The sequence below is a fragment of the Vipera ursinii genome (assembly GCF_947247035.1).
Source record: "Vipera ursinii genome assembly, chromosome: 1".
In the NCBI taxonomy this organism is placed as follows: Eukaryota; Metazoa; Chordata; class Lepidosauria; order Squamata; family Viperidae; genus Vipera; species Vipera ursinii.
The window spans coordinates 280,681,508-280,704,411 of record NC_139512.1 but is presented as its reverse complement, the minus strand read 5'-3'; positions in this window follow the sequence as shown (position 1 = coordinate 280,704,411).

Genomic DNA, 22,904 nt, shown 5'->3' with positions numbered 1-22,904 from the left:
TGGTATGGGTATGACATGTGCATTTTGGAAATATAAAATGTAACTAAGTTGTAACAACTATTCATTCCTGAATTCCCAACTTTTAAAACAATATTTATACAGGAACTTTACTTTCGTATAGAAGCAGCCATTACATGGCAGGAAATAACTCAGGCTAAAATTTAACAATGATGTCATGCAATTTATAATATACTGAGGCCTTTGTTTATTTGAGCTGTATAATTGTACCTATATATTTTTTCATAAATATTAAGTATATATTATCATAATATAATTATATATTATTCTATATAATAGATTTGAAAGTAATGATCTTGTACTGAAAGAGGCTGAGCTCCACCACGTGTTTATTGGACCCGTGCCCTTCCTGTACCTACCCGGGAGGGTACACAAGGCTGGTTCCAGGCGGTTATATCCGCATCTTTGAGTGAGGGTAGTTTCCCCGCCGTCTTGAAGGAGGCGGTGGTGAGACCTCTCCTCAAGAAGCCTGCCTTGGACCCAACTGTGTTAAATAACTTTCGTCCGGTCTCCAACCTTCGTTTTCTTGCGAAGGTTGTTGAGAGCGTGGTGGCGCATCAGCTCCCTCTGGTTCTGGATGAAGCGGATTATCTAGACCCGTACCAATCGGGTTTCAGGCCCGGGTACAGCACGGAGATGGCATTGGTCGCTCTGGTGAATGATCTCTGGAGGGCTCGGGACAGGGGATATTCCTCTGTCCTAGTCCTATTAGACCTCTCAGTGGCTTTCGATACCATCGACCATGGTATCCTGCTGCGGCGTCTCAGGGGATTGGGAGTGGGAGGCACAGTTCTTCAGTGGTTCTCCTATCTCCTGGGACATTCGCAGTCGGTGTTGGCAGGGGGACAGAGGTCGACCTCGAGGCCTCTCACTTGTGGAGTTCCTCAGGGGTCGGTCCTCTCACCTCTCCTGTTCAACATCTATATGAAGCCGCTGGGTGAGATCATTCGTGGTTTTGGAGTTGGGTATCATCAGTATGCTGCTGATACCCAGCTTTTCATTTTGACCCCAAACCACCCCAGTGATGCCCTCGACGTGATGTCCCGTTGCCTGGAGGCGGTTCGGGTCTGGATGGGGAGGAACAGGCTTTGACTCAACCCTGACAAGACGGAGTGGCTGTGCGTACCGGCATCTCGGGGTATTCAGAATATTCCATCTCTTTCTATGGGGGGTGAGTTATTACCCCCCGTAGATAGGGCTCGCAACTTGGGAGTCCTCCTAGATTCACAGCTTTCTTTAGAAGATCATATAGTAAATGTGACTAGGGGGGCCTTCACCCAGGTTCGCCTGGTGCACCAGTTGCGGCCCTATCTAGACCGGGATGCCTTGCGTACGGTCACCCATGCGCTCGTGACCTCTCGTTTGGACTACTGCAATGCTCTCTACATGGGGCTGCCCTTGAGGACCATTCGGAGGCTCCAACTGGTACAGAATGCAGCCGCGAGAGTTGTGTTGGGAGTTTCCCGATACTCCCATGTTACACCCCTGCTCTGCGAGCTGCATTGGCTCCCAGTTGTCTTCCGTGTGAGATTCAAGGTGCTGGTAATGACCTACAAAGCCCTTCATGGCATGGGTCCGGAATACCTCAGGGAGCACCTGCAGCCGGCATCAACTTCCCTCCGCCCAGTGTGCTCCCACAGAGAGGGCCTCCTCAGGGTGCCACCGGTCAAAGAATGTTGACTGGTGGCCCCCAGGGGGAGGGCCTTCTCTGTGGGCGCGCCGGATTTATGGAACCATCTTCCGGTTGAGCTCCGGATGGCGCCCGACCTTCACTCCTTCCGGCGCGACCTAAAGACTTACCTGTTCGAACAAGCCGGCCTGGCCTGATGGGCGATGGGTTTGGGTTTTTTATTGCTTTTTATGTATTTAACTTATTATTATAGTTCTTGGGCATCTTGTTTAATCTCTTTTAATTTTTGTATTCTTGTCTTTTAACATGTATTGCCTTGTTCACTGCCCTGAGTCCTTCAGGAGAAGGGCGGTATACAAATAAAATTATTAAATTATTAAATTAAATTAAACTTATCATGGCTGTTTCAGTTTAACTACTTACCAAGGAGAAGCTAATTTTGCACAGCAGTGAAATTTCTCTTAGGATTTGCCATGGTGGTTACCGACTACATAATATTCTCCCCCCCCTTATCTGCACCTCTGTGTTTTTAGGAAAGATGTGTAAATATAAAAAGAAAAAATAGCCATGTTTAACTGTTCTGTTGTGCTAATTCCCAAACCCATCTTAGAGATACGCCTACTACCAACTTTAGATATATTAAGCTTCCCCCCCCCTTTTTTTGCATTTTGAAATTCTTGCAGTAGTCTTTTACAGTAGATTTTCACAAAGTGATCTCTCTTTGGGCACCTGCATTTTGCACATTTGGCTTCTCTCATTTGGAAAAACACCTCTGTAACAATTGATCTTTCTATATTTAGTATACCCAGCCCGAGACATTGTGCTCTTTGACAGCCTTGAGCACTGAGTACAGACAGATTATTTTCAGCAGTTTTGCTGCCACCTGAGAACTGTGCAAATATGTGTACACACACAAAAACACACACACACACACACACACACACACTTTAGTTATTTCTAGCAAAGTTTGGGAAGCCTTTCTAGTTAAACTCTCCTACTTGCTCTAATGAAGTGTGGGAAGAATCCAGAGAAAGAAATATTTTGGGAAATAATAAAAAAGGCAGAATATATTTCTCCAAAGGAATAATGGAGAAGATCTTAAAAAAGACAGAAACCAGCCCCAGCCCCTAGGCAGAGACCAGCTTTTAGAAATGCAAATTCAGTAATCCTTTCAGAAAGGTTTGAGCCTTCCAGCTAGAAACTGAAGAAATGAAGAAGACAAAGACCCCTAAAATCTACATGCCCCCACCCAGGATAGGAAACATAATAGGATTAACCCACCAATATCAAAAGGACACACTCAGACTCAGGTCAAAATACATAACACAGGAAATACAAAGCCTCAAACAGGAACAGGAAACAACCTCAAGAACCCCAGAAGGTATAAAAGCCCACCACTCCCAGCCACATGTGGTCAGTTTTCCCAGAGCCATCTTTCTGTCTGGCTCTGCTCTTCAATAAACTACAACCTTCTTTCTAAAGCAGTCTCCATTTTGATTATTCCTGGCTTGGACTGGACCCTGATGAAGATTTTTTCCTTCGACAAAAGTTTCTGTTTTCTAAGAGAAATCACTGCCGGCCTTTTTCCATTCCCATCAAAATGAGGTAGTGAGATGGGACCACTCCCCTCACATTACAATTGCTGCTCATAATGGGAAAGCTTGGTCTTCTGCTCTTGCAACCTCTAACTTTAATTCAGAGGTGTATAATCCACACTCTATGAGCTACAGTTATTTCCAGGGGTGACTCTACCCCATGGTATTTCCTGATCTCTGAAATTTAGATGAACCCATATGTGAAATATTTAGACGGTGTTTCAAGACACTGTCCGTCAGACCTTTGAGAAGGACTGCCTAAATTTCATGCCTTCTGTATAAGAAAACACCTGCACTGCAAGCAAAGGAGTACAGTTTGCTTTGGTCAATCAAAATTAATGTTATTTTGCCAGTCTGCTTTGTGGTTTCCTTCTACAAAATGGCCACAATGGGGTTATTATTATTGGCCCGGGGCAATTAGCTTGGGAAACTAGGAAGAAGTAGGAAAAGACAAATCAATCAAAAGACTTTCATAAAGTGACAAAGATTAGATTGTTAGATTGCCTAGCACAGGGGTAGGCAACCTCGGCTCTTTTATGACTCATGGACTTCAACTCCCAGAATTCCTGAGCCAGCCAAGCTGGCTGAGAGTTGAAGTCCATGAGTCATAAAAGAGCCGAGGTTGCCTATCCCTGGCCTAGCAGGCAGAAGGAAGAACAGCTGTACTCACCTTCTGCATAATGGGATTACAAATGGTCATGTTGCTTTCCTTGGGAACAAGGGCTCTCATGAGGATTGTTGTATAGAGATACATTTAAGACAAAAATGGTACACATGAAGGTAAGAGCATCATTATAAGCTTTAGAGATTTTACAACAGACATCTGGGAAACCTTTTAAGAAGAGATGACAAAATAACCAGTCGGGAAAATAGTTTTGTTGAGGTTTTTCTCATCTGATTTCTCTAGACTTTTTGTTTGTTTGTTTGAATGTATGTGTGTGGGGGGGGGAGGGTTGGTAAAAGATCTTTTGAACCAGAGGTGTCCAACCTTGACAAATATAAGATGTGTGGAATTCAACTCCCAGAATTCTCCAGCCAGCATGGAAATTCTGGGAGTCCATGAGTCTCAAAGCTGCTGAGGTTGGACACCCCTGTTTTAGACAGTTCTCAAAAGAAAAATTGAAACAAAAATTGGTATTTTTCCATGTATTAACGATTGTGCTTTTTAGTCTTCCAGGAGCTGGAACATGTCTCAATTATTTGAAACAGAGACAATAATATTTTGGAACAAAGCAAATGTACTCATTTGCAGTCATCAACAAACCACTTCCTTTTTGTATTTTACAGTGCCTCTTGAACTTCCAGGACTGGCAGACATTACAAATATTTTATGGATTAATTTTGACAAGGATGCCATCATTTTATGATAATATCATTTATATTTAATTTGATAAGAGATGGCTATGAAGAATCAGGGATTGGGGAACAACGATTAATGATTGTTGTGAAATGGCATGCAAAAATTATATTTTTATTTGCAGATATATATTTTTGAGGTTTATTTATGCTGGGCATTGTGATCTTGTGAAACTAATTGCTAGAACTGTCTTACACTGTTTAAGGCTTTCTGTGAATTCTTAAAACACCATACCAAACTTTGGACTGATTCAGTAAACAAAAAAGAATTCTATTTTTCTAAAGACAGTAACTATCTTTTCAAAGTCTGCTTTATATTTTTTTTTAAAAAAATTAAGACTTTACATATCAGATCTTTGATATGAAAACTGTATGGATAATGGAAAAGCCTGGAGCTAGGCTGACTTTAGACTTAGAGTATACCGCTGCCCAGAATAAGCATGGAAAGGATGGGAGGAAACTGCATGCAAAGAAGAGGGGATATGCAGCAGACTATTTGTATCAATGATGTAGGACCAACACAATAAAAATAATGGCATAGACTCTCTCCTTGCAGAGTATGCTGTAGTCTACTAGTCTATGGTAAATTTGTATTGCTGGAATGGAAAAGACAAGTCAGCAAGAAGATAAATGATATATGAATCAGTGAACACCTAGAGGCAAACAAAGTCATTACTAAAAGCTAACATGGGTTTGTCAAAAACAGATCATGCCAGAGAAATCTTATTGCATTCTTTGACCAAGTGACAAAATTAGTGGACCAGAGGAATGCTGTGGGTATAATTTATTTGGAATTCAGTAATGCATTTGATAAAGTAGAGTACAACTTACTACTTGATAAGATAGAAAAATGTGGGTTAGACAGCATCACCACCAGATGGATTGGTAGCTGGCTGAGTGGCCGTACTCAGCATGTGGTCCTCAATGGAACCGCATCTACATGGAGGGAAGTGTGTAGTGGGGAGCCCCAGGGCTCTGTTCTAGGCCCAGTGCTCTTCAACTTCTTCATCAAAAATTTGGACAAGGGTATAGATGGGAAACTTATCAAATTTGCAGATGACACCAAGCTGACAGGAATAGCCAACACTCCAGAAGACAGGCTTAAGATACAGGAGGATCTGGACAAACTTGAACACTGGGAGCTATCTAACAAAATGAAATTCAATGGTGAAAAAATAAGGTTCTACATTTAGGCAAGAAAAACCAAATGTATAGGTATAGTATAGGTGGTACCTTGCTCAATAGTAGTAACTGTGAGAGAGATATTGGAGTCCTGGTGGACAATCACTTAAATATGAGCCAGCAGTGTGCTGCAGCTGCCAAAAAAGCCAACACAGTGCTAGGCTGCATTAACAAAGGGATAGAATCAAGATCATGTGAAGTGTTAATACCACTTTACAATGCCTTGGTAAGCCACACTTGGAATACTGCATCCAGTTTTGGTCACCACGATGTAAAAAAGATGTTGATACTCTAGAGACAGAGTACAGACAAGAGCAAAAAGATGATTAGGGGACTGGAGGCTAAAACATATAAGGAATGGTTGGTGGAATTTGGTATGTCTAGTTTAATGAAGAGAAGGATGAGGGGTGACATGATAGCACTGTTCCAATATCTCAGGGGCTTCCACAAAGATGAAGGAGTCACGCTATTCTCCAAAGCGCCTGAATGCAGGACAAGAAGCAATGGATGGAAACTAATCAAGGAGAGAAGCAACCTAGAACTAAGGAGAAACTTCCTGACAGTTAGAACAATTAGCCAGTGGAACAACCTGCCTCCAGAAGCGGTGAATGCTCCAACACTGGAAGTTTTTAAGAAGAGACTGGACAGCCATTTGTTTGAAATGGTATAGGGTTACCTGCCTGAGCAGGGGATTGGACTAGATGATCTCCAAGGTCCTTCCAACATTATATTATTAATAATAATAATAATAATTACACAGTCAGCCAGATGTTCAGACTGGATTTGGCATTTTTGTCTACTTATCAAGTCCTTACCAAGGACCTGGGCTAGGCAGATGTGGATGTTTGACAGTGTTATAGATATTGCCGCAGGATGGAAGCAGTTCCTAGTAAGGCTGCCTTTTGCAATTGACTAATGGCAAATTTGTCAATGCCAATGCTACATAAATGTAGCACAGTGGTACTACAGTTGTTTTGGGATTGCACCCAAGGTGCCTATTACTATTGGTACTACCCTTGCTTGCCTTTGCCACAGTCTATTTCTGTTTGTAGGTCTGTGTATTTTGTTATCTTCTCCAGTTCTTTCTCGTCTATTCTGCTGTCTCCAGGCACTGCCGCGTCCACTATCCATTATTATTATTATTATTATTATTATTATTATTATTATTATTATTGTTGTTGTTGTTGTTGTTGTTGAATTTAATTTTAATTTAATTTATTAATATTTCTATACCGCCCTTCTCCCGAAGGACTCAGGGCGGTGTACAGGGCAAGAATAAAACACAAAGTTACAAAAATTAAAAAGTAATTAAATACATGCCCATAAAAAACAATAAATACATTAATAAAACCCCAATAAAATGATAATAAAAAACCCCCACCAATCCTCCCTCAGGCCAGGCCAGCTTGTTCGAACAGGTATGTTTTCAGATCGCAGCGAAAGGAGCGAAGATCGGGCGCCGTCCGGAGCTCAACCGGTAACTGGTTCCATAGCTCCGTGGCGCCCACAGAGAAAGATCTCCCCCTGGGGGCCACCAATCTACATTCTCTGACCGGTGGCACCCTGAGGAGTCCCTCTCTGTGGGAACGCACAGGGCGGAGGGAAGTTGACGCCGGCAGCAGGTGTTCCCTGTTGTTGTTGTTGTTGTTGTTGTTGTTGTTTATGAAGAAAGAAAAGATATATGGCCCATTGCTTACTGAAACTAAGAGTCTTTCACTGAGGTGTACCAGCCTTATTTCATGAGTAAACCATGTAGAAGCTTGAAGGTTATGAAGATCAACTCTAGAGTGTCTAATTCTTGTGAGATTGGCTCCAGCAATTAGAAACTGCATTACAATTGAAGAAACAAAAGTATGAAATAAAGATATGCAATACTCCCTGTCCTAGGGTTGTTCCAGTACTTTTTAAGAAATAAATCTTCTGAATCAGAAGTTGTGTCTAAAGTTTTGGATATGGGCTTGCAGACAAAAGAGATGTCTTTATTGCAATAAAATCAATGTTTAAAAAGAAATATAACTGTTCATTTTAAATAAGACAAAACCAAAATAACAGGCAATGTAAAAGCTGGTCCCTTACACATAGCTTTTCAAAGACCCTTACACACTATAGCAGGGGTGTCAAATTGGCAGCCAGCGGGCTGGATGCATCTCGCACAGGCCATGCTCACACTGGCTCTGGAAAGGCAAAAAACCTCGTGATACATCGCAATATGTCACATGATTTGATTGAGTTTGAAACCCATGCACTATAGCTACTTGTGGTTGATTATGTTCAAATACATTGAAGAATATTTGATTATCCATTTATTATAAATCAAATATGAGTGAATTGCTAGCTCAAACATTTGCAGCGCTTTTGACTATTTATACAAAATTTAACATCCCTGAACAACAATTATCTACTAAGTTATCCCACTGCCCAGTAGTTTATGGTTGTTTTTATACTAGTATCTTTGACCTGATTTCACAAATATAATAACTTGATAAGGATATATAAAGTTAAAAATAGAATACCCATTAAAATTTGCTTTTTAAGTAGGGAAGTTTTATTTATTTATTGGCTGACTAAAGAAAATCAATGCCATCCCTTCAATCACATTTCTGATTTTCCTGGGTTTGATCTTTCATTTAAACTACATCAGGAAGAAGAAACTTGAGCTTTTTTTAAAAGAAAGCTTGCATCTCCCCTAATGTGACATCCACATTGATTTGTAGTATGTACAAATTATGTAGCCTGTTCAACAAATCTTTCTTCCATGTTAATGATCCCAACCAGAAACAAAGCTCTGGTTTTGATAAAGTGCAGATGTAAACATTAAAATATGTAGTTTAGAACTGTGGAAAGTTAGCCATTTGTAGATAAAATAGCTCAGACCATGGGCTTCTCATTGTAAAGTTTAGGCTTAAACTGAAGAAAGTAGGGAAAAGCACTAGGCCACTCAGGTATGAATTAAATCATATCCCTGTTGAATATACAGTAGAGGTGACAAATAGATTTAAGGAATTAGATCTGATAGAGTGCCTGAAGAACTATGGACAGAGGCTCGCAACATTGTACAACAGGTAACAACCAAAACCATCCAAAAGAAAAAAATGCAAGAAAGCAAAATGGCTGTCTGAGGAAGCTTTACAAATAGCTGAGGAAAGGAGGGAAGTGAAAGGCAAGGGAGAAAAAGAAAGATACGCCCAATTGAATGCAGAATTCCAGAGAATAGCTAGAAGAGATAAGAATGCCTTCTTAAATGAACAGTGCAAAGAAATAGAAGAAAACAATAGAATAGGGAGGACCAGAGATCTTTTCAAGAAAATTGAAGAGATGAAGGGAACGTTTAATGCAAAAATGGGCATGATAAAGGTCCAAAATGGCAGGGACCTAACAGAGGCAGAAAAGATTATGAAGAGGTGGCAAAATTACACAGAAGAACTATACAAGAATGAGCTTAATGTCCCTGATAATCACAATGAGTTGGTCACTGACCTCGAGCCAGACATCCTAGAATGTGAAGTGAAGTGGGCCTTAGAAAAGCTGAGCAACAACAAAGCTAGTGGAGGTGACAGTATTCCAGCTGAGCTATTCAAAATCTTAAAAGACGATGCAGTAAAAGTGCTACACTCAATTTGCCAGCAAATTTGGAAAACTCAACAGTGGCCACAGGATTGGAAAAGGTCAGTTTACATTCCAATTCCAAAGAAAGGCAGTGCCAAAGAATGTTAAAACTATCGCACCATTGCACTCATTTCTCATGCTAGTAAAGTTATGCTTAAAGTTATACTTAAAATCCTACAAGCTAGACTCCAGCAGTATGTGGATCGAGAACTACCAGAAGTGCAGGCAGGATTTTGAAGAGGCAGAGGAACTAGAGATCAAATTGCCAACGTATGCTGGATCATGGAGAAAGCTAGAGTGTTCCAGAAGAACATCTACTTCTGCTTCATTGACTATGCTAAAGCCTTTGATTGTGTGGATCACAACAAATTGTGGCAAGTTCTTAAAGAGATGGGCATACCAGACCATCTTATTTGTCTCTTGAGAAACCTATATGCGGGTCAAGAAGCAACAGTGAGAACTGGACACAGAACCACCAATTGGTTCAAAATTGGGAAAGGAGTCTGGCAAGGCTGTATATTGTCACCCTGCCTATTTAACTTATATGCAGAGCACATCATGAGAAAGGCAGGGCTAGATGAATCAAAAGATTGGAATTAAGATTGCCGGAAGAAATATCAACAACCTAAGATATGCAGATGATACCACTCTAATGGCAGAAAGTGAAGAAGAACTAAAGAGCCTCTTGTTGCGGGTGAAGAAGGAGAGTGCAAAAGTTGGGTTGAAACTTAACATTAAGAAAACCAAGATCATGGCATCCGGCCCTCTCAGTTCCTGGCAAATAGATGGGGAAGAAATGGAGGTAGTGACAGATTTTATTTTCCTGGGCTCCAAGATCACTGCAGATGGGGACTGTAGCCAAGAAATTAAAAGACGCTTGCTCCTTGGGAGGAAATCCATGGCAAATCTAGACAGCACACTAAAAAGCAGAGACATCACCCTGCCAACAAAAGTGTGTATAGTCAAGGCTATGGTCTTCCCAGTTGCAATGTATGGCAGTGAAAGCTGGACCATAAGAAAGGCTGAGCACCAAAGAATTGAGGCCTTTGAACTATGGTGCTGGAGAAGACTCCTGTGAGTCCCTTGGACTGCAAGGCGATCAAACTGGTCAGTCCTAGAGGAGCTCAACCCTGACTGCTCTTTAGAAGGCCAGATCCTGAAGCTAAAACTCAAATACTTTGGCCACCTAATGAGAAGGAAGGACTCACTGGAGAAGAGCCTAATGCTGGGAAAGATTGAGGGCAATAGAAGAAGGGGACAACAGAGAATGAGGTGGCTGGATGGAGTCACTGAAGCAGTTGGTGTGAGCTTAAATGGACTCCAGAAGATGGTAGAGGACAGAAAGGCCTGTCCATAGGGTCGCGATGGGTCGGACACGACTTCGCAGCTAACAACAACAACAGATGCAATGTTTCCATCCACCATCCAATTTTGTTACTGAATTTAGGACAAGCTATTGCTGATGACTTATGTTAGTTTGGCTGATATTTAAGCATAACAAATGAATTAATTGCATGGCAGTTATGAAAGATTCTTAATTGTTTTATCAAATTCAGTTTCTAGAGAACAATGGTAGAGTTATGATGGACAAAAGATCACTCAGACATTTTTGTTGCTTAGGAAGATGGGTGAGAAAGGTCTGATATAGGATCTCAGTTAAAGTTGCAACACTCTTTTGGTTACACCATATGGGTTAGGGCAGGGGTAGACAACCTTGGCTCTTTTATGATTCGTGGACTTCAATTCCCAGAATTCCTGAGCCAGCTGCTATGTGTGCTTCTAAAAATAATAGAATTAGGCCCAGTCAAGTTTGTGCACATACTTAAAAAAAGATTGGGTGGGGGGGACACTACTTCTAAATAGTCCTTTATGTAAATGATACCTTGCTAACATAAATGTAGCACAGGAAGGAGACAGCCAATATCATCCTGTGTAATCTGCTATACAGGTGTTTTGTTTTTTTTAAAGAATGGCTGGAAGAGCATTTATTTTAATTTTACTTATCTACCAAAAGATTGCTATGCTATTTTTTAAAACTAAAAAGTTATCTCAGGGCAACTTACATAAAGTGTAATAATCAATATAAGAAAATTTTGAATTATTACTGTAAAATCCTAAACCATGTAAAAAAAAATACATAAAACTGAACAGCTAAAAGAACACAACAAACTCCTTAAGAAAGGAGCGTTGGGACAGTACCACACATATGTACACCACCACATGCTCATTTACACAAATTTGCTTTAGTTCCTAATGTTTTCCTGTTTTTAACTTCAGGTGGTTGAGAATTGCTGGCAAGCAGGAGAGCATTAAAGATTATTGGCCTTTGACAGTTGTCTGAAAGGAACGGTCTGCTTGATTACATCAGCAATTTATCCTATTTTGCCTCGAGACGGGATTTTTAAAGATATGTTCTGCATCCAATGTACGTGTGAATCAGCACCAATTATCGAGACAGGAGCATTTGTGTGCAGATGGAGATATTCATGGAGGACTGCATATGGGGAATATATTCTGCATGTAGAAAATGGGTCAGAAGGATAAATCTTTCCAAGCACAATATATTTAAAGTTGAAGGATTTATGCTTTGCTTGGTTATTTGCCTGCAGCAAAGTTTGTGTGTGGGTGTTGTATGGAAAATAAACTGCTCGTGAGAGCGTTGTTGGAAAATTGTTGTAGGTAATTTCCAATTTGTTGCCCACCCTGCCCACTCCTAGTCAATCTTTCCTGTGCATCAAGTTCAGAGCAAGCATTCAGTAAAGCTAGCAAGTGTATAGTTTGATTTTCATTTATTAAACATTAAAAAATATTTAACTGGCAAAATCAAGATAAAAGACCAGGCAAAAGTACAGACATGAATTAATAGGGAAGAACAATCTTTTTACCTACTTACCAGTGTTGGGATTCAAATATGTGAACAAACAGTTCTCTGTGTGGATGCCGCTTCCAGAAGTCTGTTCTGGGCCTGGGCAACAAAAAGTTAGCTACCGGTTCTGCCGAAGTGGTGAGAACTGGCTGAATCCCACCACTGCTACCTACCCAAAACTTTCCAGAGCCACTTGAAATAATTCTCTGTCCCAAGGAAGAGAATTTTGGTTACTCCAGCTTTAACCTCCTCCTGTGCATAAAAATAGCAGAATAGAAATGTAAAGGAGGACATCAGATGATCTATCATCTCTTCTGCACAATGATAGAGAAGAAATGATGAATGGGAACAATGTATCCAACAAATCTAAATCAAAGCATCATTTTAGTCAAGGGATATTGCTTTATTTTTGCACCTACCTGTCCTTCTACATATTAAGCTCTATCTTTGGTTCACCCAGATCACTTTTGGTTCTAAGGATGTTCAGCCAGGTTGCATTCAATTTAGCAGCCTCTGATTAAAAGCCACTTGGTTGCACATTTAGGACACTTAGCTAAACAATTTTGCATTTTTGTTTATCTGTAAAAAATGGTTTATGCTCACAGATATTGTTTATCTGGTTCACAACAAAAGTAATAGATTAAATGGACAAGATCTTCAGGGAAACTATATTAAAAGCATTCGGTAGTCCCATGCTTCTCTTAGATTACTTGCACCATCCCTAAAATATAAACCTGGGAAATACTCATGCTCAGAAAGTAGGCTGTCAGACATTTCTCATGCTCATCTCTGTTCTTGCTAAGCCTCCTCCTTGGTGTTTGACACTTTCCAAATACCTGCTACACTCACATTAAATAGCAGTTGTTCTAATTGCACCCTTGGAAAGAGAATTTCAGAGAGAGCCTATGGGTAAAATGAGGCCAGTTTTGGCTGTGTGCAAATTAACCCTGGGGACACCAATTTTGGAGGGTTTTTTTTAGGAGCTGCTTCTCCACAGAGACAAAACTGTACAGTATTTCCTTGAAAGCCTTCCATAGGTATATATTTAGGAGAAGATTTAAAAGACCCTTCTCCCCCCGGTTTTTTCCTTTTTCTTTCTGTGCACTGGGCTTGGCATTTCTCACAGTTGCTTCAGAAACAGTTTATAACTGCTGACATGGAAGCTGTAGATGACACAATGAAATAGTTGCTCTTTTTTTTCTTGCCAACCAATTTCTTTTCTTGAAAATTGCATCACTGGAAAAGATTTTACAACATAGGCTTCAGGAGTAGCAATAAATCAACAACAAAAATTTTTTTTAAAAAAAAATCTTCATCACCTTGTACTTACCTACTACATGCATGTATCTTTGCCATTCTGCAGACACCCCCCCCAGTTTTAAAAAGATGATTTCTGCTATCCATTCCCTTTTATACACAGAATTCAGAGGATAGCTCTAGTTAAATTTCTATAATTCTGATTATCATTAGTTAATGCAAGTTGAAATGAGAATGATAAGTTTAAATTTGGTATGAACTTTCATAGCACATAGAAAAAGAGTTTGGTTACACATTACAGGATGGATGTATGATTAACTAAATTAGGGGTGTCCAATCTTGGCAACTTTAAGACCTGTGGACTGCAACTCCCAGAATTCCTCAGTCAGCTATACCAGTCCACAAGTCTTAAAGTTGTCAAGGCTGGACATCCCTGGTCTAAATCCTAATAAATTTAAGTGGACTCTGAGAATTATACTGTATAGTCTAGGTAATTGCCAGTTCATAACCACTGCTGAATAATAGGACTACACATGTTTCAAAAATGTTCTGGAAGAAATGTTTCAGACATTTCTTAAAAGCCTTACACCTTTCTGTTGGACATTTAACCATGAGACTTTTTCAGGCTTCAGTAGGACCCTGAAAAAAGAAAATACTGCCACTTTAACTTGTTAAAGTGAATGCAACATTTAAAGAAGCAGTAGCATTCTGAGTATTACACAAAGCCTGGAAAAGTGAAGCTGCTCAGATGAACGGCAGAGAGATGATGCATTTGTGCATAGTCCAAATCAATTCTGCTCTACTGAGTAAATATGTAGCACAAAATATATGAATTAACATGTCAGTAATAGTTATAGAAATCCTTCAGCTATGTGCTAAAGATAATCAAAATAGACAAGGAAGATTTGACCTCAGATTTATTTTGGCTTTTTGAGTGCTGTTTCCTGTTGGTATGTGGGAAAGAGCTTGGGAGGTAAGATGAATGAGCCTAGACCAGGGGTAGGCAACCTTGGCTCTTTTATGACTTGTGGACTTCAACTCCCAGAACTCCTTAGCCAGCAGGTTCAGGAATTCTGGGAGTTGAAGTCCACAAGTCATAAAAGAGCCAAGGTTGCCTACCCCTGGCCAGGACAATGGTCTGACAAATGAAACTTAAGTCTGAAGGCAGCAGGGTGGAAAAAGCATCTCAGAATGAGAGAATAAAAAAGGAATAAAAATGAGAGAAACGAGGGGTACTTTTAAACTTGTAACCTTTCAATAAAGATAGAGCTAATATTCCTGTTTGTGCTTCTTGTTTGGACTACCTTGCAAGACTAACACATTCCCAGAGACATAGCTATGTGTTGCCAACTCTGTTCTGACCCTTTGCTTGAAGTCAGTGTTTAAATAATTTTTGAATGCTACACCAACAAAACGAGAGTAACCCCATCCCAATACACAGCAAATCTCTCTTTGTCCTGCAGGGACTCATTATTTTGTGAATCTGAAACTGGTAAATGGAGAGCTTTCTTTCTATTATGTGTTAACATCAAATGTTGTACTTATGGGAGATTGGACTACCGGTACTAATAGTCTGATTGTGCCACCTACTAGCCTGACTTTAAGGTATAGAAGCATTTTTCCCACTTACTTGGAAAGGAATCATGTAACATGATATGCATAAAGAACATTTTTTTTATCATAGATAGGTATTGAACAAGTCAACAGTTTTTAGAGAAGAATATTTAAATACTTAAATTAGATAGGCTGGCAAGATTTTAAAACAGCAGTTCATGGATTTCAAAGGTGGAATAACAAAGAGAATAACATTTGATCAAATAAAATCTAATTTTAGTAAAAATCTGTAGTTCAAAGGGACATTATTTACTTATTTATAAATCACATTTATAGGCCACCCACATCATAACAACTTTGGGTGAGAAAGACAATACATAACAATGCAAACAAAAAACAACAAGGCAAATGTGCAAATATATTCATTTTATTTTCTGAATTTCCCGTTCAACATTTGTTGCAGCTGTATATCTAGCCTAAACTGCATTTTAATTTCTTTTGTGGTATGATATGTACCCATAAAACTACTTCTGAAAAAAGCAGAAATATATTGAGAAACTATTGTGCAACAGTTTGCATACTCAACTCCTTCATTTATTATGAATAAGGAGTGGGACAGTTGGAAATTCATCTTTCCTATTCCAAGACAGAATTGGTGAGTGCACTAAAATACTGCTGGGCACAAAGTTTGCTTGGAGATTAAACTATTTAAAGCAAAAAATCTTCTGTGGTGACTGTGAAAGGTTAGTAGGTGGTAGGCTGTCAACGGCTATATTGCATTAATGGAGGCTTGCTTGATTATTTTCAGATATTTTGTGGTTGCTATGAAAAAGAAAGCAAAAAAAAATCAGTTTGGGTTTATGTCCAATTTTGTATTCCTTGATGACATTTATTTGATTATGCCAAACCCTTGCAGTAGATCATTGGGTCTTGAGATGAAAGGTTGCTGGCAATCAAGGTTGGCTAAAAGTAAGGTTATGGTCCAAGATAGCTAGAGTTTGGCTGCCAGAGAAAGCCCTAAGGAAGGAATCCAAGGAGATGGGAGTTGGTGTGAGGTGCCAAAATCAGGCAAAGTCAGTTTCAAAACAATACTTAGAAAATGGAAGGTTTTTTTTTAGAAAGAATCATTGTGCAAGCAAAAAATTGAATTAGAAGAAAATAAATTAAAGAGCTATATGACTTACAGAGATATGAAGTAGAGTGGCTTCTTACACATATCCTCAAAAGGAAACAATATATGACTGTAGAAACAGTTACTGACACTTACGTCCTGTAAAGCACATTTTATCACAGTATAATAAGGGTTATATGTCTACTCAGTCTACTTTGTTAATTTTGACAGACACCTTCATGTTTCTTGCTATTACTTTAGAGTTACTTATTTCAAATTTGACTCTATTGGGCAGTGTATCAAGGAATTTCTTCTGTTATGTAGAGTACATAACCATCTTAATGGGAACTGAATTTTGATATCATTTGATTTGTTGATACAGAATACAGATACTGATTTGCTGATACTACTTCTAAAGCAGAAAGGGTTGAGCATGTAGAATAGCAAAATGGTAGATGCATAACAAATAAGCTATTGGAGCCCCCAGCTCCCTAATATGCATGACAGTATGTAAGTATGACCTTGGGAGACAGGAGGAAGAGCCATTGACTAGGCTGCAGGTCTTCCTGTTGTCTCCCAAGGTCATTCCCACATACTATTATAACATGAAAGCAAACTGTTCTGTATGTACTTGGTGAATCTACATCTTCAGTTGTGTACTGAACAGTGTGGATGCATATTTAATATGGATATGGTTTGTTTAAACAGAATTACTTATACATATACTCAGATGCACATCTAAATACTGTCATAATAGAGTTGCATGGGGCATTCAATAATTTTATCTCTGGGAAAATGCTGAGTTGGAACGTTCCAATTTCTTTTTCAAGGCTGTCTGTGATTCTAATCAATTAAGGTATAGAACATCATGGTACCTAAATACCTTTTTCAAGATCTTCATTGCTGCTCTACCAAGTGCTAGTATATTTTAGTGTATTTCTTAACTACTGTTTTTTTAGAATAGTCAGTCATAAAAAGCTGAAACTATAGTAATAGCACAGACTTATATACCACTTTATAGTGCTTAACAGTACTATAGAGTCAACATATGGCCCCCAACAATCTGGGTCCTCATTTTACCAACCTTGGAAGGATGGAAGGTTGAGTCAACCTTGAACTGATCAGGATCGACTCCTGGCAGTAAGCAGAGTCAATCTGCAATACTGCATTCTAACCGCTGTGCCACCACAGCTATCATTTCAATGTCTCAATCCTTTGATGATCTGGGCTTCTGGTTCCAGATTTCGGTGTAGCCAGACGTGTGAGGAAATCACTCCTCGCGTTGCCTGGATTGGGGGGCCCTGTAAAGGGGTCGAGAGTCACCCTGGAGGGGCGATTCTCTCCAGTCAGTGGTAGAAGGGCGGCAGCCCTCCCATCAGCTTGGAGCTACTCTCCGAACTGAAGAAGAAAGGATCAGCCACTCCCATGGCCCATTGTTTAGCTGTTTCCTGCTGAAGCCAAAAGCACAACAAAGCACTTGAAAGCACTTGAAAACTGGGTGAGAATTGCCTTCTTCTTTTCCTAATTGTCTACTTTGCTTGTCAAAAGATTTCCGAATTTGCTTCCCCTTGCAAGGAGAGAGGGAAGGGATTTTTTCCCCACTCTCTTTAATAGCGGCCTTTGTCTATATTGGGAGAGAAAAGAAAAAGCCTTGTACTAAATTATACTGATTAATTGGACTTACTGCCTTTTTACTTTTGGACCAAAGTTCCTATATTTACAGAAATGGTCTATTCTACCTATTATTCTAAAAAAGGGGACAAATAAATAAATAAATAAATAAATAAATAAATAAATAAATAAATAAATAAATAGACTCCGTCTGAAAAGGATTTGGTCAAGTCTGTTACTACTGGCAAACAAGCTTGCTTACATTTTGGACTGACCTTGGCATTAAGATAAAAACCTGAAACAGCTGGAGGTTAATTTGGCTTAGACTTGTGCAGGTGGACACTTACTGATTTTTGTTTGAAAAATAGCCTCCACCAAGGACTATTTATAATTATTACAAAATGGAGAAGGATCAGACACAAACCTCGCTTGACTATAACATTATACTTGAAACAATTTACAGATGTCTATCTCCAGATTTAATAATTTACATGCCAACCTTAAGTCACAAATTGAAACCCAGACTGCAACTAAAGAATTTACACTTCAGAATATAACAAAATTGGAAGATATTACTATTGAGACAGAGGAATATAAGCAACAACAACAAAGGACTGAAAAAACTAATATCCAAAACCTGACTTTACTCAAAGAACCTACAATTTTTAAAGTACAAGGAACCACTACTATGACAGACAATCTTAAATACCAACAACAAACTAGGGAAAAACTTAATACTCAACTTCTGACCCGCTCTAAGGAGCCTACAATTTCAGAAGTACACTATATGCAAGGTAGTGATGCCAATATAAAGGAAGCCGAAGACCAACAAAGACAGCCTGTGGAAGGCTTGGACAGTCAATCACTAACTATAAAACTGGATAAGATTTTCTACTCAACCCAGATGGAAGAAGAATCCAGACTGAACTGCAGACAGAGATGTCAGAGCAAATAAAGAGAGTGGAATTAATATGGCAACAATATAATGACTATAAATGGTTCAACCTTTGTATATTGCTGATGGTTGGATGGCCTCCTCTGGTGCAAATAATATAATGTAAGCAAATGAAGACCTACTTGGCAATTTAAAGCCCTGGGTCTGGAAACCCAACTGGCAAAAAAAAAGAAACCTAGAGTTAGATTTAAAATATGAATTCCTAGAGAATTATCATAGGTCATTTTGTTAGTAATTAGTGACTTATTAGGATCTGAAATATAAAATATTCATGAGATAGAATTAAAATGTGTTTAAGTATTTACTAAGCTTATTTCAAGTATCATAAATTTATATATTGATACAATGGAAATTTGGCTTATGGATCCTATGTTTGATGTTAAAATTTTGGTAGAAGTAGAAGTAGATTGATAAATATAGACTCTCCGATTGGTAACTTGTGATGTATTAGGATATGAAATAAACAATGTTTATTAGGTAGAAGCTAGCTATTTAAATATTGGGTGTATGTTAGATGATACAATTTTTGGTGTAATAAAATAAGGGAACTTTGGGTTGTGAATACTATTTGGGATGTTAAAGGTTAAACTTGGATACTATAATTAACATCAAAATTAGATAAAATTTAATAACAGGATATAGATATACCTTATTGAAATTGGATTGACAAAATCTTCTTTAGTTGACTATGCTATTCCTAGAAATTTGTTAGTTTAAATACGTTGTATTGAATGTTGAGGGAAATAGAGAAGGATGCTATGATAATGTAACCCGAAATATGTATTAAAAACTCTGTTACTCAACTGAAGACTACCCAGGTATCATGATGCTTTCTAAATATATAGGCTGTAATTTGAAAAACTAATAAAACTTGTTATAAAAAAATCCTTTGATGATCTGGACCCAGTCTATTTTTCCATATTCTGTCCAGGCTGTGACTTCTTGTCATGTGTATAATTTTTGCATAAGGACTCATAGATGTTCTGGGATTGCCATTTTCTTAAGGATATTCTATAGCTAGAAATGTTCAACCCACTTGAGGCCTTTGTTTAGACAATGAAGTCGTACAGTCATATTGACTTCTTTTTGGCACTTTAGCTTTCTCAATTATCCATCATACATCAGCAATAATGTCTCTTGTTCCTCAGCCTTTTCTAAAATCTTGGACATTTGATATTTCTTTTCTCATGTAGTTCTAATCTATATTGGATGATCCTAATTTGCTGAACAATGATAATACATTGAATTTACATGCCATCCAACAACCAATGACTTTAGATAATTAATAATATAGTGTGAAAGTCTGCAAATGCTATTAGGTTTCCTTTCTTTGGTATCAAAATGTAGACTCTTTAAATCAGTTGGAACACCGTGTCATTCTCTAGATTTCTTGCCATGATTTGATTAGAAGCTTTATAGATTCTTCTTCAGTTACTTGCCATATTTCTGCATATACTTGATCAGTTCCTATAGTCTCCTGACTTGTTAATGACCAAACTGCTGGTATAATTTTGACTTTTCTAGTAGTGCAGATTTTTGTAATTAGGGAATATCTTCTACGAAGTTAACATCTCTACTGTGCAGATTTCAAAATAGTCATTCAGTCTTTGCCTGGTTTTCCTTGAATGACTGATGCTCTGCCCATTTGTACCCTTTAGGACAAGATTGTAATCTCTTTCAAATTTCAGAGATATTTTGGAAAACTTTCCCTGCTTTTCTTTGCCTGATTCCCTCTTCTGTGTTGTTGCAGGTATTACTTCTTCTCTCGACTACCACTGTCTGAAAGTCTTTCTTAGATTTTTGTCTTTCTTGGCTTTGACTTCTTTTTTCTTCTTGAAAATTTCTACTGTTTGTTCTGACATTCAGTTTGCTATCTTCTGCTTCTTAGTTACTTTTCATATTAATCCTTAGTTTCTTCGGTTTCATTCCATAGCTCTTTTGGCTCCCTATCAATGAGGTTCAGAACTTCAAATGATTCTTGATGTTCTCCTTAAAAATAGGGGTGTGTTTTCAAGATTATATCATGAGACTTTGTTTGCTTTGTTCGTTAGCTTGAGTTGGCACTTGCACAGAAGCAGTCTGTTACCTGTTTGACAATCAGAGTTTGGCCATATCTTGATATCTATATTTGAGCTTTTCCATCTCCTTGTACCAATAATATAATGAATTTGTTTTCTATGTATTTTGTCTGAGGATAATCATGTATATAGGTGTTGTTTTGGTTGTTTGAAGAATCTGCCAATGAAGAAATCTGTTCTTGTTATTTCTGCTTCTTGGGGCATTTAATCTACATTTTCCTCTTTTATGTTCTGTTGATTTCATTCTGAAGTTGACCATAAAGCCATCAGCATCCTCTTTTCTTCATCAGTGGTGGGACATAAACCTGGATCATTGTTGTATTAAAGGGTCATCTGTGAAGTCTAATTGATATCATCAGTCATTGTACCCAAAGTATTACCTTTTTTGTAGCCTTTCTATGAAAACCACACAATTCCTATTTTTCATGTGCTGAATAAACCCTATGATCTTCTGATGGAAAGTGTCCAATTCCAGTCCATTTCAAGTTGCTAATTCCTAAATGGTAACATGTGGTGGATTCATTTCCTCTTTTATGAACTTTTCTATGTTTGTGTTTCTTATGTTCCACATTTCCATTACAATTTTATCTTTACAGATGTAGATTTTATTTTCCTTTATGGCAACCTCCAGATGTACACATTTCAAAGTCTTTAATCTAGTTGCACCATAAACATCAATTGCACTCTGAAAGATCCTCAGGTTTTCCTGAATAGCTTGCCGAATGCCATCTGACCTAAGGGCCCATCATCTGGCACAGTATCAATATCACTTCTTTTTGTCTACCATATGGCTTAGTTTGTGAAATATAGCAGTTTATTATTCTTTTTGGTGCAGTATGAAATTATGACATTATCACTAAAATACAACTGTTGGTGTCCAAAACAGATGCCTAATTACTTTAGCTGGGCAGCTGGGATGACATTCATGCTTTGGTAACCTTGCTAGGTATCTATCTTCTTGGCACACCTGTTCAGCATTCTTTACTCATCTCCTCCAGGAGCAGCTACTCTTTCTGCTATAAGGCAGCCTGGCAGGACTGGAGGCATATATATGTGTAGGTGTATTAGTATGAATTGTGGAATTAAAAAAATCTCAGCATAATAGAACTATACAGGTGGGGGGGGGTGATTAACCTTATCAAAGAAAGCCATTAAAATATTTAGCACCCTTTATTTCCCAAACACAACAGTATTTGGCTAAGCCTAGTTTGAGTTATTGTATCTCTTCAGATCTGAAATATCTTCTTTTATAATGGTATGTGAAAAAGACCATGGGAGACACAGTGAAGAGATGCTGCCTGGAGAAAAATCAAATAAGAGATAGCATAGCCTTCAGCTGGATAGTGGGGCAAGCAAAGTCTCTTTGCCTTATTCGTTCTGTATTAAACAACAACAAACCGCACCCCCCCAACCCAACAAGGCAGCCAGCTGCTCCACTTGAAAACATATGGCACTGTTTCATTAACAAATGGGTGAGCCACATCAGCCATGGGCGGGACACTACAGCTGGGTGCAATTGCTATTGGCTATGTTACTTGCCTCATCCTTGCAACCTAGTTTTCCTTTTCAGCTATAGAAAGCAGTGGTTGTTATTGTTTGGCTTTATTTTTGTGAAACTGTCAAGAACTTGAAAACAGTAAATGTGAAAGTCTTTGTGAAGCCATCTGCCAATTGCCGGAGTGTATTTTTATTTCTGAACATTACTGACTGCTTTTTGTATAATTTTTAAAGAAATCTTTCCTTATAAATTGCTCCTGTTGTTCATATCAGTTCCATTATTAGAAAAATTGTAAATAGCCATAATACCATAATGATTTAAAGTACACCTGTTACTTTGCTGCTTTTTGTTCCTGAGCAATTAGCACAATACACAAAATAAACAAAAATAATTTATCAGGCAAAGCTTTTCACACCACTTACTTCATGGTCTGAAAAGTTGTTGCCTGCTAAATTTCTATTCTTCAGATTGCTGTTAAAATCACAGAAGCAAGATCAATAAAAGAAAGGAAAGAAGAGAAGAGAGGCTACAATCTTTATAAGATCAACAACAAACATGACCACAATAGCAATAGCACTTAGACTTAT